Genomic DNA, 8,010 nt, shown 5'->3' with positions numbered 1-8,010 from the left:
AGATTCCTGAGTTACAGTTTCAAATTGAATGCTATGGTAAGTCTAAACTCAATACTTGAGAGTGATTAAGTTGGAAAGAAGGGCAATATTATCTCTTGAGCAAAAGCTGTCAAGGTGGAGCTGAAATTATTACATTTTGTAGCCTCTCATCTCAGGGAAGAGGCTTCTTATTCCTGCTAGGAGCATGGGTTTAAATCAGGGACTACCTATGTGTTTTGAAAGTCGTCCTCATCCAGCTTCTTCTCACCCTATGTAAAATTTTCTGCCTGACACAGATTGGCTGGACTTTTTTTATCCCTTACTTTTTAAATCTCTGCTTTATCTTTTCCCTAACACACCTTTGACCTGGGTGTCTCTGTAGAGCTGCCTTCCCTGTAGTGAATCTGTTCAAGTCTTTATGATGTGATAGTTATTTGCTCCAATAAATTATCTCAGAGAGAGCCTCCAAATTCTGTATTCATGTCTTTCTTTGTATGTATCTGTACATGACGCAGATACTTACATGGAACTGCTGCTTTTTGACTGATGTGGCTGCACCTGTTCCATTGTTGGATTACTGGTCCCTCCTTAATCAATAGTCAGATTAAACCCTAAGGGTTTAATTGATAGATTATTCCCTACTTGGTATTTCTCTTCCACCGTAGGGTGTGGCCTGGTTCTTGTCAATAAAAGCAGGGGTCTGGGGAAGGCAGGCCTTCAGTCTTCAGTCTTCCTCCACTAAGCTGTTTTCTTTCTTAGAGCAGAAGGCTTGTGTGAAAACATTCCTTGCTTGAGTTCTAGATTTCTCGATCCTGTTCTTGTACTTTTTCACTGTGTGGATTATTTCCTGTGTCAACTTTTGCTTCCAGACCCTCTTCTCATTAGATCCTCATTTTGGATTCTGGGGTACTGATTATACTCTATTAATGGTTTTCCCTACTAATATTCTGTTTATTTTCCATCTGTATGGATGGAACTATGCCTCTCTGTAGATACTAGACAATAATGCTTCTTTGTAATTAAAATGCTATATATATGTACATATATATTTATACACCTATATGTATAATAATTTCAAAAATATTTTCTTATTAAAACAATTAAGTCATTTACAAAATAGATTTGATTTTCTAGAGTATATAAATAATCTTTTATTTAAAATAACTGTAATTTAAATTATGTTAATTGAATGGCAATAGGTTGTACATTTGCAACAAAAACTGAGGCTATAGGGCACATGTGATTTCATCTGAGTCAAGGAAAAATTCATCATGCTTAATTTTCACCAGTTGAAGTACTGATTCTAAACATTGTATACTGAATATTCAAAACATTTTGATGCCTATGAAAAAAATTAATTGGTTATTTTTAATAAAGTGGCTAATTTACTTTAAGAATTTCTTCTGTATTATGAATTATTTAACTTTGATGTATATTATTTTCAAATAATTTGAATGTAAGGATGACCACTTATTGTAAAGTTTTAAAAAAATCACCTCATCTCTTTGTACATCACAAATATTTAAAGGATGTAAAATGTTCTCTTTCCTTAAATTGGATGCAATTTGTATAAATGTAGTCAATTTTGCTTTTTGAAAAGTACTGTACAGATGCAGTTTAATATAATTTATAGCTATGGAATATAAGTAAACAACATTTAGTGTAAAACTTTTTATATAAAATATATTTTAAATATATTTTAATAAAAATCTTATGAAAATATAATGCTTTCAGGGTAGTGTTTATATTACTTATAACTCCAGAAAATATAGGGGAAAATTGAAAGAAGACAAAGGAAGACAAATTTTCTAATCCATTTATTTTTTCATTGATATTCTATTTCAATGTGTGCAAAACAGGGAGGACTGAGAAGAGAAAGTAGGACCAATATTATATTTGAGGCCAGGTTCCTGCCTTGTGCTTTGCAAATGGTAGACATTTTGAAAGGCCTCTGACCTGCTCCATGAGGTTGAAATAACCATATCACCCAAAAGAGGCCCTGAGTATGCAACAGAGAAGAACTACTGAGGGCACACCAAAAAGGGTAGGCTGCCTACACACACAAAGGGCAGAGCCAGAAGAGTGCAGCCACTCCACTTTTTTTCATAGATGTACACATCTTCTAGCCAATGAACTCCAGCACATCACATAGAAAACACCATACTACAACCATGACAATGGGGAAGAAATGTGGTCCAATAGCATGCATAGAGAACGAACATGACAGCTCTTCTGACCCAAAAAGTGCCAGCCACTTAATTATCCTTTCAGATAAAGAGTTTAGAGAAGAAATATAGAGAATGTTCATAAAAGTCAAAGAAAGCATGGACCAAAATGAACCACAAATAAGAATTAAGAGTATATGAAGATAGAAATAAGAAAATTCTAAACTGAAATAATAGGAATACGATACACTGTAGAAGAAATGAAAACCTCAATGGAAAACCTCTCCAACAGTAACAGCAGCTGAGGACTGAATCAGTGACCTGGAAGATCAAATGCATAAAAACGCCATACTACAGAAGAGCCTTAAAGCAAATGATCAAACAATGAAAATAATCCTCAAAGTATACGAAGAGACAAAAATAGAAGTATTTCATAAACACAACAGAAACAACATAAGAATCATTGGAGTCCCAGAGATGCAGGAGTAAATCTTATGACAAATCAAAAGTCAAGGACATCATTGCTGAGCAATTCCGCAGCTAAAGACTTCATGCAACCAAACCCTGCATGCCAAAGAGTAACAGCTAAAAAATCTGAAGAAAAGCACCCCAAGACGCATCCTATTCACAAAAATGAATCCCACAGATGGGGATAGAATACTGAAAGCAGCAAGATCAAAAAGGAAAATTGCATTGAAAGGAGCATCATTAAGATTTAAAGCAGGCCTGTCTCAAGAAACCCTCAAGGCCATAGCAGTGGTGGGACATGGTGACAAAACTTAGTAAAATGAATGCATCACCTAGAATATTGCACCCAGTCAGACTTACTTTAAGGTTTGAAGGAAGTATACATGGCTTTACAGATAAAAAACAGCACAGAAAATTTACAGACTCAAAACCATACTTAAAAAGAAAATGGAAAGAATTATTCTAAGACAAGACTGTCAAAAAGACACACCAAACTCTTACACAAAGATGGCACTCAATCCCATAACAATTATTTCTCTCAATGTCAATGGACTAAATGCACCTCTAAGAGACAAAGAGTGGTTAAATAGATCGAAAAGCTGAATCTCACCTTCTGCTGCCTACACACCTGAATAGTCAGAACAAACATAGACTCAAAATTAAAGGCTAAAGAAAAATCCTCCAAACAAACAGCACACTTTAAAAGCTGGAGTGGCCATATTAATATCATTGGACACAAACTTTAGACTCAGAAAAGTTGAAAGGGACAAAGATGGACATTTTGTACTCAATAAAGGATATGTACAACAGGAAGAAATCTCATTCCTAAATGTATACACACCATTTGATAAACCAGCAAAATATTTAATACAATTGTTGACAAATTTGAGGGAAGGAATCAAATATCAGCATAATAATAGTGTGACAGCTTAACACCACCCTCAACACTGCAGTTGATAGGTAAACCAGGCTGACACACAACAAGAATATACTAGCTTTGAAAGGAGAAATGAAAGAAAGTGGACTAGTTTAAATATATGTATATATGATATATATATATAAAACACTCATCCCCAGAAAATTGTATAACCATTTTTCTTCAATGCCCATAGGCCATTTTCCAGTATAGAGCATAAGTCATATCTCTATAAAATCAAGAGAATAGAAATTGTACAGTATACCTTCTTAGAACACAATGCACTAAAATTAGTGGGTCAGAGATGTAAAGGAAATCAAAAGATTCCTGGAACAAATGCAATTGAAGACACAAAATAATCAGAATTTGTGGGACACAGCAAAAGCAGTACTGAGAGAAATATTTGTAGCCTTGCGATCACAAATTAGGAAAGAAGAGGGTGCCTACATAAATATCTTAATGACACAGCTTATGACATTAGAAAATGATCAACAAAATAAACCCAAAACAGGTACGCAGAAGGAAATAACAAGGCTTAGAGCAGAAATCAATAAAGTGGAAATCCAAAAAAATGATCCAAAAGATCAACAAAAGAAAAAGTGTGTTCTTTGAAAATATAAACAAGATTGATAAAAACACTACCCAAACTCACAAAGAAAGGAAAAGCGACACTTACTAAGCCAATTATAAATGAAAAGGGGGAGATTACTACAAATATTGCAGATATCCAAAGGGTAATAAGATACTACTTTGAGAAAAATTTTGCCACAAAACAAGAGAACCTGGAAGAAATGGATACATTTTTGGATGCTAATTGTTGATCCAGGATAATGTAGCATATCTCATCAGACCCATCGCTATTGAGAAAATTAAAATAGTAATCAAAAGTCTTCCCCAAAACAAAGCCCAGGCCCAGATGGGTTCACTAACAAATTCTTTCAAACCTTTCAAGAGGAAAAACTACCAATCCTTTTAAACTCTTTCAGGAAATTAAAGAAAGAGAAACACCCCCAAGTAGTTTTCATAAAGCTACCATCACCCTGGTACCATAATCAGACAGAGAGGCTGAAAAAAGAAAACAATATCCCTAAGGAACAAAGATGCAAAGATCCTCAACAAAATCCAGGCAAATAGGATCCAATGCCTCATCAAGAACATTATACACCATGATTTTATTCCAGAAATGCAAGGATGGTTTAACATGTGTAAGTCAATCAACATAATATGTTATATTAACAAAGGAAAATATGATAATATCAATTGATGCAGAGAAAGGATTCAATAAAGTTCAATATCCATTCATGATTAAAACTCTCAACAAGATGGGAATGGGGGGACAACTTTTCTCAATATAGTCAAGGCTATTTTATATATGCTATTTTTGATGGCAAATATTATTATCAATGGGGATAAACTCAAAGCTTTTTCTCTGAAATATGGTACAAGACAAAGCTGCCCCTCTCACCACTCCTATCCAACATTGTACTGGAAGTAATTGCCATAGTAACTAGGCAAGAATAATTTATAAAGGACATTCATATAGGAAAGGAAGAATTCAAGCACTGACTGTTTGCAAATCACAACTATTATATTTAGAAAACCCTAAATATTTTACCAAAAAAATTGGTGGTGGGAATCCTGCACTGGTGAAGGGGGGTGTTCTTTACATGACTGTAATCATACAAGTACAATTATATGTGTAATCACGGTGTTTAAATAAAAATAATTTAAAAAAAGATTTTACCAAAAACATTTAGAGGTAATAAATTCATATAGCAAAGTGGCAGGCTACAAAATTAACACACAAAAAACAACAGCCCTTTTATATACATATAATGATAATGTATGATGAAATGGACAATAAAGTAATCCCATTTACATCAGTGCCACACAAACTCAAATACTTTGGAGTCAACTTAAATAAAGAGGCAAAAGACTTATACAAATAAAACTATATAATTCTGCATCAAGAACTGAATGTGGACACAAGGAAATGGAGACACATATCCTATTCATGGATTGAAAGGTTAACATCATTACAATGGCAATACTCCCAAAATCATTGTACAGATTTAATGCAATTCCTCTAATGATACCAATGTCATTCTTTAGTGAAGTATGTTAAACACACCTTAAATTTATTTGGAACAAGAAACACCCATTAATAGTAAGAGGAATCCTTGGGAAAAGGAATATCAGGGGTATCACTTTCCCCAATTTTAAATTGTACTACAAAGCAATAGTCATTAAAACAGCATGGTATTGAAATAAAGAAAGACCCTCAGATCAGTGGAATAAACTTGAGTATTGAGAGAATGTTCTCCAGACAATCAACTAATCTCTTGGAAAGGGGGGAAAATGCAAAATAGAGCAAGAAAAGCCTCTTCAACAAGTGGTGTTGAGACAACTGGTCATCCACTCGCAAAAAAGCAAACTCAGAACTTCATATAACACCATGCACAAAGGACAAATTCAAATGGATAAAGGCCTTAACATTAAACTCGAAACTATAAGGTATATAGAACAAGACATAGGTAAAAACACTCCATGACATTGAGACTAAATACATCTTCAAGGAGGAAACAGCACTCTCCAAGTGGAAGCAGAGATAAACAGATGGGACTATATAAGATGAGAAAATTCTGCACCTCAAAGGAAATAATGCCAAGGATACAAAAGCCACCACAGAATGGGAGAAAATATTCACTAAATAAACATCAGATAAGGGCCTAATATTTAAAATATACAAGGTACTAACAGAACTTTACAAGAAAAAAATTTCAGAAGCCATGTCATTAAACTATCTATGTAGGTGCCACCTTCCTTCCTGATGTGTGTTTGCAAAGCTATAAATTTTCCTCTTACTACCGCATTTGCTGTATCTCACAAATTCCGATAATTTGTGTATTTATTTACAGATGTTTTCAGGTATCTTTTGATTTCCTCTTGATTTCATCTCTGATGCACTAATTTCAGTGCATTGTGTTCTGACAAGGTAGTTTGTACATTTTCTTTTTTTTTTTTTCTTTTTTTTTTTTTTGGTTTTTGGGCCACACCCAGTAACGCTCAGGGGTTACTCCTGGCTATGTGCTCAGAAGTTGCTCCTGGCTTGGGGGACCATATGGGACACCGGGGGATCGAACCGCGGTCCGTCCAAGGTTAGCGCAGGCAAGGCAGGCACCTTACCTTTAGCGCCACCGCCCGGCCCCGTACATTTTCTATTTTCTTTATTTTATGGAGTATGCCTTATGATTTTTACTGGAAAATGATCTATGTACACTGGAGAAGAATGTGTATCCAGTTTTCTGGAAATGGATGCCCTATATCTACATACTATCTCACTTTCTTTTATTTATCTTTACAGAGCTAGCATATTCTTTGTTTTAAAATAAATTCATTTTAATTGTGAGAACAAAGATGCAAAGAAAGAGGACAAGGTAAAGTTACAGTGGAAGGACAATCACCCATAAACAGAATTCTTAGAAGAAAACCCCTTGCTGATACCTTAATTTTGAACTTTCAGCCAAAGAACATTAGGAAAGTAAAATAGAACCCATGTACAATTACTTTATCCCTCAAGTCCCCAGATTGTAGTACATTATAACATTTCTTAACAGTACACAAAGCAATCTAAGGCCATAAAATTTATGTAACTCCTTAAACTTTGAAGGCATAGTATTTTCTTACATTTCCTTGAATATGCATATTAATTTAAGTTAACCTCAAAAGTTTAAGTGCGTTTTTTTAAGGATTAGAGTCAAAGGAGCACTGTAAAAACGGTGCTAGAGTTTCAGTTTTTGTTTGCATAGGCCCACCAAAATATGAGGGACATGGAAAGGAAAAGCCTTGGCCTAAATACAAGGAGACCCTACCCCTGAAGTATCCTAGCAGAAGACCAACTCTAGTCTCCAGGCAAACTAGTTTGTCCAATCCAAGTCATTGTCTGTAGTGCCAATACACTTTTATTTTTTCATACAGTCTCTGTTGTTGGTATCATGTTTCTGTATTAAAGATCCTGGAATCTGCATATCTTAAATTGAAGTTAGGATGGTGTAGAGCATCCTCTAGTTTCATCTCACAATAAAAGGGCAATGCAGAGAGCAGAGCTAGCATATTCTTGTTGGGTTTCAGCCTGCTTGACCTATCAAGGGGTGACAGGGCAGTGTTGAACTCTCCCACTATATTATGTTGCTATCTAGGTCTATTTTAGATTTGTGAACAATTCTATTTAAGATTTTACTGGTACCTCATTTTGTGCATATATGTTTAGGAGTATGATTTCTTCCTGATTCACATATTCCTTATACCTTATTATCATAAATGTCCATTTAGTCCCCTAGTATTTTTTCTAAGTCTAAAGTTTTTGTCATCTAAGATTAATATGCCGCTCCAGATTTAAGGGAGTTGTTTGCTTGGATGACTGTCCTCTAACCTTTGATTTTGAGTCTCTGTTTATTCTGACTATTTAGGTATGTTTCTTGT

The sequence above is a fragment of the Suncus etruscus genome, chromosome 16 (genome assembly GCF_024139225.1).
Source record: "Suncus etruscus isolate mSunEtr1 chromosome 16, mSunEtr1.pri.cur, whole genome shotgun sequence".
Taxonomy (NCBI): Eukaryota; Metazoa; Chordata; class Mammalia; order Eulipotyphla; family Soricidae; genus Suncus; species Suncus etruscus.
Note: the sequence above shows the minus strand (reverse complement) of the source record.